The sequence below is a fragment of the Carcharodon carcharias genome, chromosome 20 (assembly GCF_017639515.1).
Source record: "Carcharodon carcharias isolate sCarCar2 chromosome 20, sCarCar2.pri, whole genome shotgun sequence".
In the NCBI taxonomy this organism is placed as follows: Eukaryota; Metazoa; Chordata; class Chondrichthyes; order Lamniformes; family Lamnidae; genus Carcharodon; species Carcharodon carcharias.
In genome coordinates, this window is record NC_054486.1 from 14,359,313 (window position 1) to 14,380,895 (window position 21,583).

The following is a 21,583-nucleotide window of genomic DNA, read 5'->3' on the forward strand; positions in this document are numbered from 1 at the left end:
GTTGCAAGGTTTCTTGTAGTTGGATATCTAGGAGATTGGCTCTCAGGTGAACTTGGCAACTGGAACAGGTTAAGCACTTTGGCAGCTAGTTTCAGAGTCTGATTCCCAGACTAGCTGATGGCTAATGGTTCCAATGGATCTGCTGGGTCCTGGAGTAATAAGGGTGCAGTCTCTGAAACCAGTTTCAATCACATGACCACTGTGTTAATACGTCTGAGGCCCATCCAGTTTAGTTTGGATGGGGGAAGGCCCTTATGACAGAATGGGATGTCGATAGTGGCCATTGAGTTTAGATCTTCCCTTTTGTCCAGTATGAACAGTCTGTCTGGAAATTCCATAGCTTTTAGATGAGGGCTCATCCTTAAACACTTATATGTGAGAATTCCATAAATGGCTGTGAAGTATCCTCATCTATGTCCATGCTCAATTAGGTATTCACCAGAGACTTGACACTGTCTGTCAACCAAATACCAAAAGTCATATGATTTGCAGCAGCCAATCATGGTTGTGTCTAATTCTTAAAAAGTACTGACTGAAAATTCATAATATGACATGGCCTGTGTTGTGTATGACATAACTCTGAGCGAGGGGATCACAGATTCTTTTGTTTAGGTGTAAAAAGTGCCCATTTTTCCAAGTAAGGGGAAACTGAAGGGCATAATGGAACAACACAAAAGAGAACACAGACTTGTTTAATTATGCATAAACTTAATGAGCTACAACAACTGCACATTTATTGAATGCTATCGGCTGACACTTATACTATACTCTTCTCCCACTTCCGAGTCCCTCACCTGCAAATGTTGCAAACCTATAGGTGCATGCTTAACCGCCTATACTAACCATAGGATAGATGGGTTCACGAGATAGATCAGCCGTGATCTACAGAATGGCAGAACAGACTCATGTAGACAAATGGTCCACTCCCTGTTCCAACCATGACTGTAGAAAAAAAACCTACAAAAAAAAAGCATGAAACATTGGGTACAGCTTCTTGTGATCATGAAACACATAGCACACTCATTACAGCTTTGGCCCAAATATAGACAAAAGAGCTGAACTCAAGAAGTGAGGCAAGATTGACTGCCTTTAGCATCAAACAGCATTGAACCAAATGTAGCAACAAGGAGCCCTAATAAAGCTAAAATCAACAGGAAATGGTGGGGGGGCGGGTCGGGGTGGCGCAGGGAGGCAGCAGGGGTGGGAGGGGTACTCTCCAATGGTTGTTGTCATACCTAGCACAAAGCAAGGCGTTCATTGTTTTTGGAGGCAAATCATCTCAGTCCCAGGGCATTGCTGTAGGAGTTCCTCAAGGTAGTGTCCCTGGTCCAACCATCTTCAGCTGCTTCACCAATAACCTTCCCTCCAAAGTAAGGTAAGAAGTAGGGCTGTTTGCCGAAGATTGCATTATGTTCACTTGCAACTCCTTTAATAATGAAGCAGTTCATGCCAAGATGCAGCAAGAACTGAACAATATTCAGGCTTGGGCTGATATTAGTGATATTTGTGCTGCAAAAGTGTCTTGCAATGAACGTCTCCCCTTGATGTTCCATGGCATAATCATTGAATTCTGCACTATTAATATCCTCGGGGATCATCATTGACCATACAAATACTGTTGCTACAAAACAGGTCACAGACTAGGAACTCTGCGGCAGGTAACTCACCTACTGACTCCCCAAAGCCTGTCCACAAGGTACAAGTCAGGAGTGTGATGGAATACTCTCCACTTGCCTGGACGAATGCAGCTCCAACAACACTCAAAAAGCTCAACACCATCCAGGACAAAGCAGCCCGCTTGATTGGCACCCCATCCACCACCTTCAACATTCACACCCTCCACCACCAATGCACAAAGGCAGCAGTGTGTGTGCCAACTACAATATGCCCTGCAGCAACTCACCAAAGCTGTTTTGACAGTGTCTTCCAAACCCACACCCTCACCGTCTACCACCTAGAAGGACAAGAGGAGCAGGCGCATGGGAAAACCCACCATTTGGAGGTTCCCCTCCCAAGTCATACACCATCCCAGCTTGGAAATAGATTGCCATTCCTTCACTGTCACCAGGTCAAAATCCAGGAACTTCCTCTCAAACAGCCCTGTGGATGTACCAACTCCACATGGACTGTAGCGGTTCAAGCCAGCTACCCACAACCACCTTCTCAAGGGTAATTAGATGAGGGCCAGAAATGTTGCCCACATTCCACACAAAAAAAAAATTTCCATTGGCAGGAGGATCAGTAGCCAGAGAGCAACTTTAAAATAAGTGGCAAACAAGTCTGGGTGGGAGAGGTGTGTGTGTGTGTGTGCGCGCGAGCATGTTCGGTTTGATAGGGTTCAGATTCAGTCGTAACTTTCAAAAGGGAATCGGATCTCTAATTAAGAGGGAAAAACTTGCAGGGCTACGGGGAAAGGGCAGGTGGGGACTGGGGCAAAATTGGTCATTCTTTCAAAGAGCTGGCACAGCTCTGATGGACCAAGTGGCCTGTATCAGTGCTGTATGATTCCTTACAGACAGGGCCTTCTAAAGGCAGGTGGCCTGAAGGTGCCTGCCAGCAAAGTTCCAACAACGACATGAAAAGATCAGCAAGCATTTGCTAAATCGGAGAGGCTTTGGCTGGGATTTTCCAGCCCGGCTGTGGCGGGACCTGCCGCGGGGAATGCAGCGGGACCAGAAGATCCCAACAGCGAGCGGAGCTGGAAAATCCTGCCCTTTACATCATGTGGAGTGGAGCACATGCTGCACCAAAACTCACTGATACTTTTAGAGGGGAGACGTAAACAGATTTTTTAAAAAGGGAAGCGTGACTACACAGGACAATGGGCAATATCAATTTTGACAGGCAATTCTTTGGCCAGCTGAGAAGGGTGTGAGATTGTAGCAGCTCAACTAAAGTCTTAACCTCCTCCCCTTTTCACAAAAAATGTAGTACCCGTCACAAACAGCCAGACTTCCAGGGTTAGTGGCACAAAAAAATAACCAAGTACTCCAAAAATGGCAGGATTATTGATCTCAAATGGCAGGAACCACAAGACTCAAACCCCCAGATCTCTCTTTTAGGATAACTCAGGGGTTCCCAAACTGTAGATCGTGAACCCCCACCCAAACACCACCCAATGGCATCGCAGAGATAGCCGGAGATTTTCCAGGCCCCGCTATGGTGGGTAAAATGGCGGACGGAGTCGGGGGGGTAGAATGCGGCGAAAGCTGAAAAGTTGGTGTCAAATGATGGCGGGATCTTCCGCTCCCGCCTGCCATAGAGGGTCACAGTTCAGAGGCTGGCGGGAAACTGATCTCCCCTGTTCATGGGATGCAGATGAAAGTCCGACCAGAATCTCCATCCCCCCTGCCCGATTGTCCACGCCACCAGCGGGAATCATGCCGGTCCTGAACACGTCTGGACCAACGTGATGCGTACGTATCACCACTTACCTGAAGGAGGCCTAGGGCTCTTCTGGAGGAAAGCCTCCGGAGTTTGGGATGGAGGCCTCCGGTGACCATGGACCCTGGAGAACACAGCAGTGGGGGGGAGCATCTAAAGGGTGGATCTTCCAGCCTCAGCATCTTTGAGGAGGTCCATCTTGCAGCTTCAAAAGTTTTCCCGTAAGTCCATCTTCTTCCTTCAACGGTGCCAGTGATGCCCAGGTGCCTTTTAACAAATGGCACCCGGATATGCATCAAGTGGGGTCGTGTGGCTGAGCTGGGAAGCCGGGCAAGTGGCAGCTTTAAAAACTTTACCGTCTTTCTTTTCCTGTTGTACAGGATCATTACCCGAGGCTGGATATTCTGCTTCGTGGAGGCTGGGGTGGGGGGAAATGAAAGAGGGTCCGATTACTGTGTGCGCGTGTGGGGAGAGAGAGAGGAGGGACTGAACACGGTGTGCATGGAGAGAGAGAAAAGAGGTTGATTACTGTTTGCGGGGGGAGAGAGAAGAGGGTCTGATTATTGTGTGCGTGTTGCGGGGAGGATAGAGGGAGGGGGTTTGAGTCTTCAGTCACTAGGGAATGAGGAGCGCTCGGCTGAAACCTACATGAGTACATAAAATAATTACACTTTTACAAAGTAGTTCAAACACAGACTTTCATATTTATATGTATTGTAAGTTGCTCCATGAATGCAAACTTTAATAATTACCCACTGAATGTTATTGTGCTGTTTTATTGCTGTTTTGCTTTTGCTGATGTCTGGGATCACGTTAGATTTCACTGTTAAAATGGCATCACATTGAAAGTAGTTTTGGAATCACAGGGGTAGTTTGTACCAATACTATATTCCACAGACAGCAACATTTTAAAAATGTTTAAAAGAAAGAGAGTGCCCAAGCAATCAGGGCACCTCCCTTCATTCACAATATTCTAGACTGAAGCTAAACTAAGCCAAAGGACTTTGGCCGCACACCGCTGTCTGTTACAATGTCATAAACAATAATCTAATCTATTAAGTGTATTTACTTTAGTCATCCACCTTCAGCAATTAACTGGATGCTGCCTGGCATCAGTTATTTGCACTGACCCTTTTATATAACATAGTAAATATTTAACAGTCGCTGCCTCCCAACTCAAATGTTCCAGGTGCTGAACAATGTATTACTATTGCTGACAGGAGACAGACACACACACAATGTTTGTGGGACCTTACTGTGCGCATACTGACTGCCAAGTTGCCTACATACATGCTGGAAAAGTACTTTGTTGGCTGTGAAAGCACTTTCAGATGTCTGAGATCACGAAAGGTACTCTGTGGCCTAAATTTTTCGTTCATCGGGCCCACCATCAGTGGGCCTGGAAGCAGATGGGAAATGGGCCTCCAGCTGCGATTGGCCCCCTGGCCGCGATTTCACCCCGGCTGGCCGTTATTTGGCCTGGCCAGCCGACATGATACGCGAGCTGAAATGCTCAGCACTGCCAGGGTGGGAGCGGGAAGACCTTCCAGCAGGGGGAATGCCGCAAGTCTCCATTTTGGTGCCATTTGCACAAATCAGAGTGTAGTAGCCACCAAACCCAAGTTTCTCTCACTCCACCGCACTGAGTGTTGCTGCTTTAACACTCAGTGACACTGTTCCACAAGAAGTCAAACTGGACTGGGATGAAAGACCACACAACTCAAAGACATAGCCACCTGGTTAGTATATGGGTCACGGAAACAGGCCTTCTGATGATTTGCAGCCAGCGTCCTGTTTATACAGTGCAGTGCGCGACGTGGCTTAAAATATCAAACAAACTCAAATTGAGTGGCGTCTTTTTAGGGGGCCGAGAGGAGGGTTGTAGTTTGAAAAGGCTTGTTGTTACACTGCTAAATATTTACTATGTGAGAGTTAGTCAGCTCGTCACTGGAACGTGAACACTTTCCAGGACGGAGATTTATCCAGTGTGGTTTTGGACGTTTGCTAACAGTGCAGGTGCTCAGTGCAGCCGGCGGCGCTTTGAAAAATACACACACCAACAGCAAGAGGGGGGGGGGGGGGGGGGGGGGGGGGGGGGGGGGGGGAGGTGGGGTGGTCCAGGTTTTTCCTGATCGGCTGTAGATTCTGAGACTGCCCCTAAAAGAGGACGTGGCACAAACAAATAATCTGACGCGTTGCTCAATGTCAAATTTCCAAACTGGTTCAACCCACGGTGCTGAAAATAGCAGCACGTGTTTGGATCACCACAGCGGCAGCCAGTCCGCATGGTGCGGGTCCATAACTCATTTCATTAACCTGAGAGAAGCGAGCACTTAGGCCTGTCTACCAGGCCCGGTCCCGGGGCCCAAATAAAAAAGGTAAAAGTGGATTGTTTGTGCAGCCCGCTTGGGGGACATGCCGTTTAATGGCTACCCCTCCCCCCCTGAATGATGAGGGAGAACCAACAGAAGGATCCTAACACGCTGAAACCCACCTAGGTGGTGGTGGCAAGAATAAGAGCTTTCAGATTAGATGGCTGTTATCCCGTGTGTCAGACGAGGCTGTCGCTGCTCAAAGTTACATGCCAACACACTTTATAAGAACAACAAAAAGGTTGGAGAGCAACAGCAGCTCGAGTTTTATTTAATCTGAACTGTAAATTTCAGAAGTGCAGCCCTGAATGAGATTGGGACTCTGGTGAAAGTGCTAATGCTCCACAACTGAGGGAGAGACCTCTGATGTGTTACTGTAAGATTCCCAAAAAAAAATGGACCTCACCTTAAAAAGGAGAGAGGGCAAGAGAGTGGAAATATCAGAGTGCAAGCACAGCATGATGGGCCAGGTGACCTCTTTCTGCACTGTATAGTTCTATGAACGTTTGCCTGAATTACCTTCTTAAACAGCTGGTCTTTACATTGGTAAACAATTAAAATGGATGACATTAACTCACAACCTACTCGAAACTGCAGTCATTTTCTGCCCGACAGTGGAATGGTCCCTTTCTCCATTTCGTATGTAAGGCCTTTTGATCTTTTGTGTATTCCTGTAAGGTGTTTTAACACGTCTTGTATTCCTGTTTGAGAGTTAAAATGTAACCAGTTGTGACGCAGACCAGAATGCAGAGCTCAACACCGGGTGGTTGGACCATGGAGTGCGGAGGACATCAGGATAAAGGGAGGAGGAGTCCGGCCAAAGGCATCATTGCTGAATGGGAACACACACACAAACACACACACGTCGCTGGAGTAGTGGCTCACCACCAGACACTTGCCAGCTCTCATTGTTCCAGTGAAGACCAACGCAAACTGGAGGAACAACACCTCATCTTCCGAATAGGCACTTTACAGCCTTCCGGACTGAATATTGAATTCAACAACTTTAGGTCGTAAGCTCCTTCCCCCATCCCCACCCCCTTTCTGTTTCCCCCTTCCCTTTTTTTTCCAATAAATTATAAAGATTTTCCTTTTCCCACCTATTTCCATTATTTAAAAAAAAACCCCACTAGAGCTATACCTTGAGTGCCCTACCATCCATTCTTAATTAGCATATTCGTTTAGATAATATCACCAACTTTAACACCTATGTATTCTATTGTACTATTGTTGTTGACATCTTTTGATGATCTGCTTCTATCACTGCTTGTTTGTCCCTACAACCACACCAACCCCCTCCACCTCTCTCTCTCTCTATCTCTCCGCCCCCCCACACACACACCTTAAACCAGCTTATATTTCAACTCTTTCTTGGACTCGAACTCAAGTTCTGTTGAAGGGTCATGAGGACTCGAAACGTCAACTCTTTTCTTCTCCGCCGATGCTGCCAGACCTGCTGAGTTTTTCCAGGTAATTCTGTTTTTGTTTTGGATTTCCAGCATCCGCAGTTTTTTTGTTTTTATCTCATAGACACTGACCTCTCTGGATGTGTGTGAATGACTTTCTTCCTGCCTTATCAAGATGCAAATATGACACCCATTGTGGGTCTGCACTTGGAGACACCGTCCTGCTGAGAGCAGGAAATGTCCTCACGCAGGTGGTCTTGCATAACCATGGTGGGGTTGATAAGGCACTGAAACCCAATCAGATGACCCGCAGGGTCGGGAAGGGGTATAAAGCCAGAGCCCACAAGGACATTGTTGCTGCAGCCCGCAAGTGTGAATTGGTCAGTGATGGGAAGTCATGCAGGAAAACTTGTTCAGTAGGCTGACCACCTGGGAATGAGCTCCTGCGTGTCAGTCTTACTAAGCGACTCATGTAAGTGTAGACTCTTACTTAGTGGGTTTAATAAAAGGCTTTCCACATAATTGCATCCAAGGTTCTTTCATGTCATTGATGCTTAGTAATGTGTCCAGACCTTAGGAGGGAAGGTGAGACTGCCTGTTTATGAGACTTACATGTATACACGACTACACACTTTAATCTCAGACTGAAGCACGAGGTACTTCTGATTGATTGTATATCCCGTTGGTGGTGAAAATGGATTTTGACTGGTCATTTTTTTTCTGTTTAAAAGTGAGAAGTGTTGGTGTTGCCATTTTAATCGAACAATGTCAAAGACCATTGTCTGGTCAATTATCAGATATACTGTGCAGCTCCTTCTGTTATATTCAAATATGTATGTCAACTCCCACCTTGACAAAGCACACGTATTGCTGTTGCACCAGTCATCGACCGTCCCTCAATTCAAGGATGGTGTCTACTCAGGGTCGTGAGTTTCTGCCACGGGTCTTCATCTGACTGAACTGGCCGATTCTCCACCCGGAGATTCTTCGGACACATGTGGCAGGGCATCTGATGAGGTGGTGCGATCCAGAGTTCTGGATTTGCTTCCTCTTCTTTGCCTCATCGATAAGGTGTTGGAACTCAAAACATAATGCAGCTTGATGGCCAAGTTGTCACTTTTCTGAGGAATTGGTAGCAAGCTCCTCCCAGTTGTCAAGGTTAATGCTGCTGCGCTTCATTCAGAGCTTCGGAGCGTCTTTGAAGTGTTTTCTTTGTCCCCCCCGGAACATTAGACATTTGAGAGTTGGGAAAACAGGACCTGGCGGGAAGTGGAGACATTTTAAGTCATGAGGACAGTGTTTCCAGCGCCCTGTATTTGAGTTTGGCCTGTATGCTTGTGGAGCTGGCTTCAAGAAGGACACTAGTATTTGCTCAATGGTCCTCCCATTCGAATCTGGAGGATGTGGTGCAGGCATTCCTGATGGAATTTCTCTAGCGCTCTTGTGTGTCACTGATACATAATCGAGGTCTCTCTGCAACAGTATGGTGACAATTGCTCCGTATATTAGGACTTTTGATGTCAAATGCTCACTGAGGTAGTTTGTAGAAGGCAGAATTGGTGCCGCTGATCCAGTGCTGGATCTCCTTGTCAATGGTGGCTTTTTGAGAGAGGTGGCTGCTGAGGTATAGGAAGTGCTCAACATATTGCAGAGACTCTCCTTCAACCTATATGGGAGATGGAATACTTGGCCAAGCAGGTGTGGGTTGATAAGAGTTTTGATTTGGCAACATTCAAGCATAGGCCTAGTTTCTTATATGCAAAGTTGAAGAGATCAAGAGTGGCTTACAAATCTTGTGCAGAGTGGGCAACAACACAACAGTCATCCAACACATACCTAGAGTGGCCAGTTCAGTTTTGGCATAGAGGTGATCGAGGTTAAAGCGTTTTCCATCTGGATGATATTTAATACTAAGACCAGAGGCCAATTGACCTTGGATGAGATGAATAGCCTGTCAGGTAGATTGTAAATAGTACAGGGCCGATCACACAGCCTTGCTTGACCCCAATTTGCATTATGAAGGTGTCTGTTTCAGACCTTCACTCAAGACAATAGCAATCGTATCAGCATTAAGCAATTCACAGTAGTGAAGAAGTTTCTTGGACATCAAAATCATTGGAGCACAATCCACAAAGCCTCACTATTTATTGTGTCAAATGCTTAGGTCAGATTGACGAATGCAATGAAGAGTTCCTGGTGTTTTCCTCAACATTTCCTTGCATTTGTCTGGCCAAAAGACCATATCGGAAGTTCCTCTGCACATTAGCTTTCCCATTAACATTCCCCAAACCTTATGGCCCTTTGTGTGCAACAGGCAGCTTATTTCTAATTCATGTGGGATTGACCATCTGACTCACCAGGAAGGCCACACTGGATATTTACAGCCAACATTTCTATCTAGGCCTTGCTGGATTTCGATCCAAGTAACCATTCAATGATTCTATAAATCCCTTCCATCGTTTACAGTTCATATCGTTTTGCAAGTTCAACAAAGGAAGACTAAAAGCAACGTTACTAAGTAAAAGTTGAAGTGCTTTTACTAGCTTTCATAACTTTAGGCAACAAATATCACTGTACCAGCTCCAACTTAGAAATGATTAGGGGGATTGTAGATATGCAAACTGGATACAAATATGCACCAATTTAATTGAGTCCTGCAAACCAATACATTGAAAGTAAATGAATAAAGTAATAACACATTTCAGACATGAATAATCCAGATCCACAAAACGTAATCTTCAATTAAAGACATGTTAGTCCTTAACCATTAATTCATCCAGAAGGCTTTAAAATAAAGCATTTTTTGATGTCATGTTTAATTAAACAACTGATTGAAAAAAACAACTAGATTTGGCTGAAAAAATGTCAGCAGAGTCATAAAGGGCCTCATTTTCACAGAAGATCAGTTCTTAATTTCCAAATAAAAACAGAATGGGATTGTACAGAAGGTGGTTAATTATAAGGCAGTAACGCAATCAAATCATTGCCCACTGCAGTATCAGGGAATAGTGTGTGTTGAGCAGAGCTCTCAGGCAGAGCTTAAACTGCCTGGTAGGCCTCAATCATGCTGAGTCCAAACAAGCCACGGGACAGCTGCCTGCTTTGAATCACAACATTGCCGACCCCAGACAACTGCCCATCAAAATCTACCAACTGCAAGTTCAATTCCAAGTCAGCAGCATTGCAAATTAACTTGAAGAAATTAATATAAATAATATATATCTTTCCAACCTGGTACAGTTCTGCCCATTGTTGATCAGTTACTTTAGGGCACTTACCATTATCAGTATGTGTAGGGCAGAAAAAAATGGATTTGAAATTCAGTACAATTACGCTGAATCCATTGGCCTCAGCCCTACTGACTGAAAGGAGACTGCAATGGCTGGTTGGGGATGAGGGAAAAAAGGAGGGAAAAGGTGACAAATGGAAATAAACCAATTCCCACTGAAATGGGGAGCTACACAGAAAAGGGGACTCACACCTTGCACCTCCCAGCAGTCAACATTGATAGTTACCTAAAGGCTTGTTATTCCTCAATCCATTTTGTTACTAATCTTCAACAAATATAACTAAACACCCACACGGAATGTACGTGAAATTTTGTGCAATGCACCAGCACATTACTCCCGCCTATTTGCTCACACAGTAGGAGTGACTACCATACAGTCCTTGTGGAGACAAAGTCCCATCTTCACATTGAGGACACCCTCCATCCTGTTATGTGGCACTACCACCATGTTAAATGGGATAGATTTCAAACACAGCTAGCAACTCAAGACTGGGCATCCATGAGGCACTGTGGGCCATCACCAGCAGCAGAATTGTACTCAACCACAATCTGTAACCTCATTCCCCAGCATCTTCCCCCATTCGACCATTACCACCAAGCCAGGGGATCAACCCTGGTTCAATGAAGACTGCAGGAGGGCAAGCCAGGAGCAGCATCATGCACACCTAAAAATGTGGTGTCAACCCAATGAAGCTACAACATAGGATTACTTGTGTGCCAAAGCGCATAAGCAGCAAGTGACAGACAGAACTAAGCTATTCCACAACCAACGGATCAGAACTAAGCTCTACAGTCCTGCCACATCCAGTCGTGAATGGTGGTGGACAATTAATCAACTCACTGAAGGAGGAGGCTCCATAAATATCCCCATCCTCAATGATGAAAGAGCCCAACACATCAGTGCAAAAGATAAGGCTGAAGCATTTTCAACAATCTTCAGCCAGAAGTACCGAGTGGATGATCCAACTCGGCCTCCTCCGGAGGTCCCCAGCATCACAGGTGCCAGTCTTCAGCCAATTCGATTTACTCCACATGATATCAAGAAACAGCTGAAGGCATTGGATTCTGCAAAGGCTATGAGCCCTGATAAAATTTCGGCAATAGTACTGAAGGCTTGTGCTCCAGAACTTGCCGTGCCCCTAGCCAAGCTGTCCCAGTACAGCCACAACACTGGCCTCTACCCAGCTATGTGGAAAATTGCCCAGGTATGTACTGGAGGACAAATCCAACCTGGCCAATTACCGTTCCATCAGTATACTCTCGATCATCAGTAGAGTGATGGAACGGGTCATCAACAGTGCCATCAAGAACACTTGCTTAGCAATATTTTGCTTACTGATGCTCAGTTTGGGTTCCTCCAAGGGCACTCGGCTCCTGACCTCATTACAGCCTTGTTCAAGCATGGACAAAAGAGCTGAACTCCAGATGTGAGGTGAGAGTGACTGCCCTTGACATCAAGGGCAGCATTTGGCCAAGTGTAGAATCAAGGAGCCCTAGCAAAATTCGAGTCAATGGGAAATCAGGAGAAAAATTCTCTGCTGGTTGGAGTCATACCTAGCACAAAGGAAGTTGGTTGTGGTTGTTGGAGGTCAGTCATCTCAGCTCCAGGACATCACTGCAGGAGTTCCTCAGGATAGTGTCCTTGGTCCGACCATCTTCATCAATGATTTTTCTTCCAACAAGAGAGAATCTAACCTTCACCCCTTGACATTCAATATCATCACCATCGCTGAATCCCCCAATATCAATATGCTGGGGGTTACCATTGACCAGAAACTGAACTGGGCCAGCCAAATAAATACTGTGACTACAAGAGCAGGTCAGAGGCTAGGAATCCTGTAGCAAGTAACTCACCTCCTGATTCACAAAAGCTTATCCACCATCTACAATGCACAAGTCAGGAGTGTGATGAAATATTTTCCCCACTTACCCGGATGAGTGCAACTCCAACAACACTCAAGAAGCTTGATACCATCCAAGACAAAACAGCCCAGTTGATTGGCACCCATTCCACAAACATTCACTCCCTCCACCACCGACGCACAGTAGCAGCAGTGTGTACCATCTACAAGATGCACTGCAGAAACTCACCAAGCCTCTTTAGATAGCAGCTTCCAAACCCACGAACACTACCATCTAGAGGGACAAGGGCAACAGAGACATGGGAACACCACCACCTGGAAGTTACCCTCCAAGCCACTCACCTTCCTGACTTGGAAATATATCGCGGCCGCAGGGACAAAATCCTGGAACTCCCTCCCTAACAGCACAGTGGGTGTACCTACACCACATGGCCTGCAGTTCAAGAGGACAGCTCACCACCAGCTTCTCAAGGGCAATAAATGCTGGCCTAGACAGTGATGCCCACAACCCATAAACGAATTTTAAAAAACAAGACAACGTTCAGCCAAGTAGGTGTTCATCCTCCCCACGAGCAGTGAGTTTAAACCAACACACTTGCCCATTCTCACAATCACTCTCCTTCCTTCAACCATCTCCAGTCCTGCATTCCATCATCTCTCTCATATCAGGAAACAGGCATTTCTGAAATCAGCAATCCTGCCTGCTTAAGTCAAACACCCAGCTAGGTTATCAACACGTTACAGAGACAAGGCATTCAAATAGAGTTGCCAACTGTGAGTAACTATGTTCCTAGAGGTTTCATCACATGACTTGTTCCCATGCTCCAGCCATTAGTCGTGATGCACTGCCTTCCTATGCTAATTGGAAAGCAAAAAGACTTATGACCCAATTGGATGGTGCTTGACTGTCAGCCGAAAAGCCACTTTTGTCCATTTTCAATATTTTTATATCTGGGGAAGAGAAATACAAAGAAAAAGAAGAAAGAAGCCTATCTTTTTTAATGCCCTAATGATTTTTCTCCAGGGTTACACCCAGCAGTGTCCTGGAGATTGATTTTCCACTCCTGGGGATGCCAGGCCAATCCTGGAGTGCTGGGAATCCTACCTTCACATCTTGTGACCTAATATCTGGATAGCAGTTTGGCATAATTATTTCCACAAGACCTTTGCTCTCTAGCTCAGACACCAGAGACATTATTCAATATCACTGTCAATATCAGAATGCTCATCTTTTTGTTATAGACAATTAAGCAAAGACAAAGACATTGTTCCCATATAACAGCACCTGATGCTCCACCTCGGACACCTTAGGTTTCATCGTCTTCACTTAAAATAGTCACACATTTAACAGACAGTTCGGTTAAATCCTCTAATCTTAGTTTTCTTTTTTCATGAATACTCATTTTTGAAAACAACCTTGATACAAAAGTTATTTTCAAGAATTTCAAAGCTCCCAATGTAATTTCCTTGCACCACTTTAAACTGTCAATTGTCACCTCTGTAACATTGCCCGACTCACATGCTCATCCACTGCTGAAACCCTTGTCCATGCCTTATTGCCTATACACTTGATTATTCCAATGCGCTCCTGGCTGGTCTCCCACATTCTACCCTCAGTAAGCTTGAGGTCATCCAAAATTCTGCTGCCCGTGACCTTACTTGCACCAAGTCCTATTCACCCACAAACTCTGTGCTCACTGACCTACACTGGCTCCCAGTTAAGCAATGCCTCAATTTACAAATTCTCTTCCTCCTTTTTCAAATAACTCCATGGCCTCACTCCTCCCTATCTCTAATCACCTCCAGCCCGACAACCTTCCCCTGATCTCTGAGCTCTCGCAGTTCGAGCCTCTTGCCCATCCCTGATTTTTTTTTCATTGCTCCACAATTGGTGTTTGTGCCTTTGGATGCCAAGGACCCAAGTTCTGGAACTTCCTCCCTGAACCTCTCCGCCTCTTTTTCCTTCTTTGAGAGACTCCTTAAAACCTAGCTTTTTAAACAAACAATCTGCCCTAATATCTCAAGTGACTCAATGCCAAAGTTTGCTTTATAAAGTCCTGTGAAGTGGACAAGATGTTTGATTACATTAAAACCATGTAAAAGTCACACTTTTTAAAACGATTTTTTTTCACTTCAAAATTTAAGGGTTAATCCTCACAATAATAATCTTATTGTGCTTGATTTGGGCCCACTCAGCACAAAACAAAGACCAAAACAAAATCTTAAGTGAAATCCAAAAGCTACAATTGCTCAATCAAATACAAAGTCATAGGTTTGCTTTCAACTGTTGGTAGTCATTATTTGCCTTGTCTATTGTACAACAAGATCCCATCATCTATTTTCATCTTTTAAATAATCAATGGAATAAAGTAAAAAACAAAAAATTCCATAAGGAATGATGAAAACACCAGTAATTCATAAAATTGATAAGTGAAAGCCACCCCCTTGCTCTTCGACTTCTAAATTTCAAATTTGGATTGTGTAGTCTACATGAGCGGAGGTCTTGTGGCGCAGTGGTAGCATCACAACCTCTGGGGCCAGAAGCTCTGGGTTCATATCCCACTTCAGGACTTGGCAGCCATGGAAGGTGCGTTCATAATGTGGCCAAACAGGTTGATTATCAGCATGTAAATCCTTCCAATTTGGCTAATAGCAGGCGGCAAGAGCAGGAGGGTTTCCTGATCAGCCATACTGCAGAAGGCAATGGCAAACCACTGCATACTTTGCCAAGCATAATAAGAACATAAAAAATAGGAACAGGAGTAGACCATTCGGCCCCTCGAGCCTGCTCCACCATTCAATAAGATCATGGTTGATCTTGTGTTTCGATTTCCACATTCCCAACATGGACTGATATAATGGAAATCCAAGGTTACCAATGCCCTCTTAGGGCAAGGCTCCGGAAGAAGGAACAGTCTATGTGACTCGCATTTGAGAATCGATTGTAACAACAATGCTTCTACTTTCAGGTTCAAATAAAAATGATAACCAGAATTCCCAGAAAAAGATAAAATATTTCAAGAATAAATTGTTCGAAAAACTGCATTTATTTTTTCTACCTCTCCTTCATCAGACACCAAGCCGCATCCAGGTTTTGCCATGAAGCTTACTGCCCGTGAGAAACAACATTAAAGAATTGATATTATTTATCATTTATTTTACAAAGACAACAGGCTCAATAAAAACAGACTCTCACCACCCCATGAATGTATGAAAAGCACTTTGACAATTTTTGTGATTTTCACGTCCTAAACCATCCCCAGGATTATACTTTGGTTCTGAAATTTTGACCCTGAAAAAGTAAGGTCGACTTTTAAGTGAGGTATGTGAAAAATGACTTGAAGTCAAAAATCATGGGTCGACTTTTCCACAGGTCTATACAGTAAATATAAAATTGTTGCCTTCTTTAAAAGTTATCTCCTGAAAATTGGGCTATGATGGTCCAGAGTGGAAGATGCTGGTGAGGGGAGGGGGCACGTTGGACCATCATCAGGGGCAAGATTTCAATTGTTGGGTCAGAGCTTTAACCTTGGATGCCTTCCAGGTCTTGACGCTGCACCACATGGAAACGGGTACACGCTGTAATTTTGATATACAAAGTGCTTAATTAGCCAGCAGTCACCTTCACCACCTAATTAGCGATGACAGATGTGGAAAGTAAGCGGGACCAAGCCAGATGTGGGCTGAGGCTACTGTTCATCCACAAAACGGAATCACAATCTTAGCGGAGGGCATGGGCAAGGAAGTCCCCTGCCCCCCCACCGTGCAACCAAAGGCAGCAGGTCCATGAACCGCATCCCATAGGGAAAAGAAAAAGTGCCCTCTCAGCTGCAGATCTACTTGGTTCTAACAATGACAAAAAGCTTCCATTCATGTAACACCATGAATGCAGAGAAACCTCCCAAAGGCAAGAGGAAAAATAAACATTAATCCAAAGGAGGAGAGATAAGGAAGGGTAGCCATAAGAAGGGCCTGCACTTTAAATATTAACTTGTCCATTTTTTTTTTACAGATGCTAATACTCTTGCCAGTGTGTTACCAGAATGGTGTGTTTTTCATTTGGCCTGTATTGAAACCTACTTCTCCAGCATACCTCAGCAATTTGCTGTCGCGCACAATTCTGCTTCATTGCTGCTGCCAACACTTGAGGGCCATCTCTTCAATACTGCCCTCTGCTTCGGTCCCGCCACTGCAGACCGCTCCCAACTATGTTCATCGCCCCTCTCCTCCACCCCCCATTCCAAGCCACAGTTCTGACAGCGTGTCCATCCTGATCCGTGAAACAAAAATCCAAGTCTGTTCCCTCCCCCCAATGACCCGACAAGTTATTCAATGGCCTCAAGTGGCCATTTAAAGATGTTTGGGTGGGGTGCCTCTTCCAGAACCTGCCAACACATTCCAAAACCTGAATGTGCCAGTCTCACATCAAGAAACTTGCACACCACCTCGAGGGGGGCAGGGTTAAGCGACTGCCCAGCCCAGGAGCTGCCCTCTTAAAACAATTCAAAATTCCACCCCAAGCGTCAGACAATGAAGAGTCATCTTAACAAGTAAGGCTTCTATGGTCCTGCTCACGATACACTAAGTTTTAAAAAAAAATTCTGACCAAATATTGGGTGAGTGACACATACTGCATCCCGCTTATGTGGACCCTTATTCTGAAGAGTCCCAATAGCACAACATATAAGTTCCTATTGCATGATCGATTCGTAGAAGTATCCCTCAGCTGCTTTTTGACAACAGTCCAATTTTGGACTCAGCCATCTGGAAATTTATGTAACACAGATCAGACAACGGAAGTCTGATTTTAAAATCCAAGTCAGTTTTTTTTCCATTGGCTTATGTCATGATGTACAGGCTTTAGATATTAGGCTTTTCTATCATTAATGTAAAAAACATTACAATTCTAATAAGAGTTCAACCTAGAACTCTCCCCATCCTCTCCTCCAGACTTCTTCATTCTGTTATGAATTTGACAAAAAAAAGGTGACAGCTTTATATGATGAGATAAAAAAAGTGATAAATTGAAAATAAAACAAATCTTTCCTGTCAGACTCTTCCTTTCAGAGTGGGAATTAATTGACCAGCAGACACTTATCTCATTTTAGCTTCTGAATCTGAAGCTCTCCCCTGAAACTTTAACACTCAACGGCTTCACCCAGATTACTGCAACACAAAACATCAGTAAAACCTAAGAATAACACATAGAGATGCAGGTTCCTGACTATTCTGGGAATGGCTAAGAAAGAATGCTGAATCATTAGTTAGAACGGATGCTTTTATTTTTAAACACTCACGTAGTGAAAGTTCTGCAATTATTATTATTTGGGTAGCAATCACAGAAAATATTTTCAATGTATGCTGTAAATAATGAATGTTGATCTTGATCCAGTTCAATCCTGTTGCAATTTGACTCTACAAATAAGTTTATTGCATGCCCATTCATGGGATGTGGCTGTCACTGGCTAGGCCAGCATTTATTGCCTATCTCTAACTGCCTTTGTGAAGATAGTGGTGAGTTGCCTTCTCGAACCGTTGCAGTCCATGTGGTGTGGGTACACCTATAGTGCTGTGAATGGCAGGTAAACAAAAGAAAACTGGTCGCTTTAAATTTACTTTGATGATCTCACTGAGTTAAAAAGCCACAATGAGGCTCAACCCAGGTTTTAATTTTTATAAAATCTCTGCATTTCCCTATTCTCCTAAATGTGTACTGTTTGCATTATGAAGTGGTCAGCAAACCTTTTGCTTACACTTCTGGGTACATCATTATGACAAAACAAGGAGGGCTGCCCATTCAGTCATAAAGACATTGATTCGCATTCATTGCCCTTTTATTCTCTCTCTATAGTCCCTTCTGGTAATCTCTGTTTTAATGTCCCCACTGTTCTCCTGGCTCATTCTTTCACCCCTTCCATATGTGAATCTCTCCAATCAGGTTTCCATCATTGTCACAGTACTGAAATGTTCTTAGTCAGAGTCACAAATGGACAGCCTCTGTGGCCGCAACTCTGGTTATTGAGCCAGAATGGAAGCGAATCATCCCCGATCCCTAGGGTGTGCTTAAGAGGGGAAAGAGACTGTTGTACTTTTTCCCTTTACTTCCTTCTCAAACCCTATGTTGCCTTTAGCACAGTTGGCTACATCATCCTCCTCCAATGCAGTGGGACTGCCCTCACTCAGTGCCCCTCTATCCAATCATAAGTCAAGTATCTCCAGCGATGGTTTCCCTTCCCAGACTCCCCACCACAAAGATCTATCCTTGGCCTTTTTTTCTCCTTCATCGACATGCTGCCCCTTGGCAACATAAAGGCTTACATCTAGCTTCCATACCCATGTTGACAACACCCAGCCCTGTTCCTCAATCACCTCTCTGCAACTCTCCACTACCTGTTTTATCAGGCCACCTACCCAATCTCAGATAAACTGCAATTCAAAAGGCACTGTATGAATTTAAGTGACTGCTGCCTTATCCTTGATTCATCCACTGATCTTCAGTCACCTCTTGTCAGGAAGCTATAATCATTTTCATAATGTTATTGGAATTTGTACAGCAGAGTAATTGAAGAGTCTGTGTCTATGGATCACAGAGAGACACAGAGACACAGAGAGACACAGAAAAAGTGTGTCATGTGTGACTTAATTGAATTAAAGGCAGCTGGTCTAAAGGCTTTGATGTATCAGAAGATAAGCTAGGTTTGAAATGTTAAGTAGGTAAACATGGGGGAAGTTTTAGAATGTGAGGCTTGAAGGGAACATTTGCATTTTTAAATAAATCAGACTAACTTGAATTCAAAAGAGGCGGGTGAAATGTTTCACCTAGCCAGGAGGAGAAGTTAATAAACAGTGTGTTTATTTTTCCCTAAGATTACTGGTAAAATTGGTACTATGATAAATTTTTATTATTAGAGAGGTCAAGTCCAAAGGCATAGTGAAACAATGGGAATTTGCATTCAAGGGGGAAAATATGTATAAAGGAGAGAAGGCTGTGTATAAGGGCAGGCATTCTAAGACCTAACACAAGTGTGAAAAGCCTTAAGTATTTAAGCCTCAAGCTGCTGTCTTCAAGGAACCGAAGCTGAGAAAAACTCACTTTGAATTTGACTGCTCAGGGTATTGTATGTTACTTTGCCTGGATCTTTTAAAATCTGTGTGTCTTACTGTTGTCTTAACGGAGGTGTAACTGGCAGTCAGATTAATTAGGGGATTTAGAAGTTATCATAGTCGTAATTTGTAGGTCTATGTGCTTAAAATAATTTCTTCGATATATAAAAGATTTAAGTTGGTTTTGTCAGAAACCTATAAGACTAGGTGGCCTTCTTTTTACTGAATTCAAAGTCCCCCGATCTCGAAATGTATACAAATTGCAAAACAGTTGTGGCAGTTGTTTCAAGTTTCCTTTTGGGGTGTGAGCAGCTCAGCTGTGGCATAACACCCCTCAAACAGGGCTAATCAATACAGCATCAACAGCATCATCGCTGGCTTTTCTTAAGTTTAAAAACCACTGACATCGTAAAAGTAAGTAAATACGTGCGTGCTTTTCTTTTATAGCAGCTCCCCCACCAGATCACACACCTCTCCCACACCATCCCAACAACCAAATAACTTTGAAAATCCACATCAGAAATAACTGCAAGGCACTGAAATCAATAGCAGATTTCCTTTTATTTTGCTATCACTCCGCTGCATTTTTGGATGAGGTGTCCACTTAATACACAAGCTTATACATTCAACTGTATCAAGTGTCATGCCACAGAAGCTAGTAGGTAGATTAATTTGAGCATGAAAGCCTTTCCGGCCTTTTGAAAAACTGAAATTGATCGAAATTTACATGTTCTGTGCAAGCTTCATCTACTATTAACATTTCTGACATTAAAGAATGTCATGCATATAGCATTACCTTGGGGCAGGTGATAGTACTTGGCAAATAAACCTATTCACTCACTGCACTGCTTAACAGAATTCAAAAGTATATATTCTTTACAATAAATCACCAGAAGCCTCGTCCAAGACCTGCATACTTTATATTATTTGTTTTATTAATTTAAAGAATCTGACGTAGCTAGGTAACTGCCTAATCGGAAACACGAACAGAATATCCTACTTTTTCTGTCTGTCTGCCTGCTGGTATCAGCATCAGCTAATATTGTGTCTGCCGACATCTAGTGCCTGCCACTAAGTGCTAGGCTGTATCACCTGGTAATAACTACGCTCAGACAGTAACCGAAGGCATCCCACAGAAAAAAATGCCCTAATTGAACAGGTTTTTTTTACATGTTTAAAAAACACTTAAACCATAAAGTAAGTAAATACAGGCATTTTTTTTTAAAAATATCAGCTACCCCACCAGGCCACACAGCTGACAGTCTCAATGTCTAAAGCAAGTCACCAAACAATGTTATATCTTAAACAAATTATCATTCTTATTTGGCGCAATATTCAATTGTGATCTGGAAACCATAATATCTGTTCACAGTTGCACTCAAATTTCTCCCCAAGCCCATCAGTGGGATTCATATTGGGAGAAAATCCTTCCGACTAGGTTAGCAATCACAGCATTGTTCTCTTCAGTACCAACTAGTTAAATATACATTGGCAAAAATAACACGTTACTTCTCACTGGCTATGACCAGTGTTAAACCATCCATATTTCTAAAACAGTATTTAAGTTTTAAAAAAAGATTAATTTTAAACAGTCGCACAGCCTGAAACCAGGTCACATTTAACACTCATCCCTCGATCCATCAAGGCATTGATTTGCCTAATGGGTAAGGCAGCATCATGTAGATTTGTAGCACAGATTTCAGCTTTACAAACAATCAGACAAAACATGTTTAATATCTAATATGATTTTCTCATTAAAACCAAACTCATCTTTACTCTGGTCAACAAATAACAATCTGAGGTTTCATGTGATGCACTTACAATGCGGCATTTCAGGTAAAGTGTCACCTTTGCAAAAGAAAAACAGCAATCATTTATGTGCACATGCACAATTTTGAGACAGCAGTAAGTACACAAGACAGGTCACTAAACCACAATCCCCTCTGAATGTCCTTAATGCTTTTACTGCAAATTTCCCCATCATTAGGCTATCATCATCCATCATCTGGAATGCAATGAAGTCCCTGAAAGGGCGGTGGAAGCAGATGCAATAATAACTTTCAAAAGAAAACTGGGTAAACGCTTGACGGGGGGAAAAAAATGCAATGCTCCAGGGAAAAAGCAGGGAGTTGGGAATAATTGGATAGTCCTTTCAAAAGGCCGGTA

At 43.7% G+C, this 21,583-nt stretch overlaps 1 protein-coding gene across 4 annotated transcripts in view; it reads right to left on the reverse strand.

Annotated features, from left to right (window-relative positions):
• The window catches only part of LOC121292720 (alpha-(1,6)-fucosyltransferase), a 748,838-nt gene that overhangs the window by 725,007 nt on the left and 2,248 nt on the right, over positions 1-21,583 (reverse strand). Inside the window, exon 2 of one of the 4 annotated variants that reach the window (XM_041215037.1) lies at positions 21,239-21,265. The exons of the other annotated variants lie outside the window; for them this stretch is intronic. The gene's annotated coding sequence lies outside the window, so the exon portion shown is untranslated. The remainder of the gene's footprint in view (positions 1-21,238; positions 21,266-21,583) is intronic. 4 annotated transcript variants of the gene reach the window in all.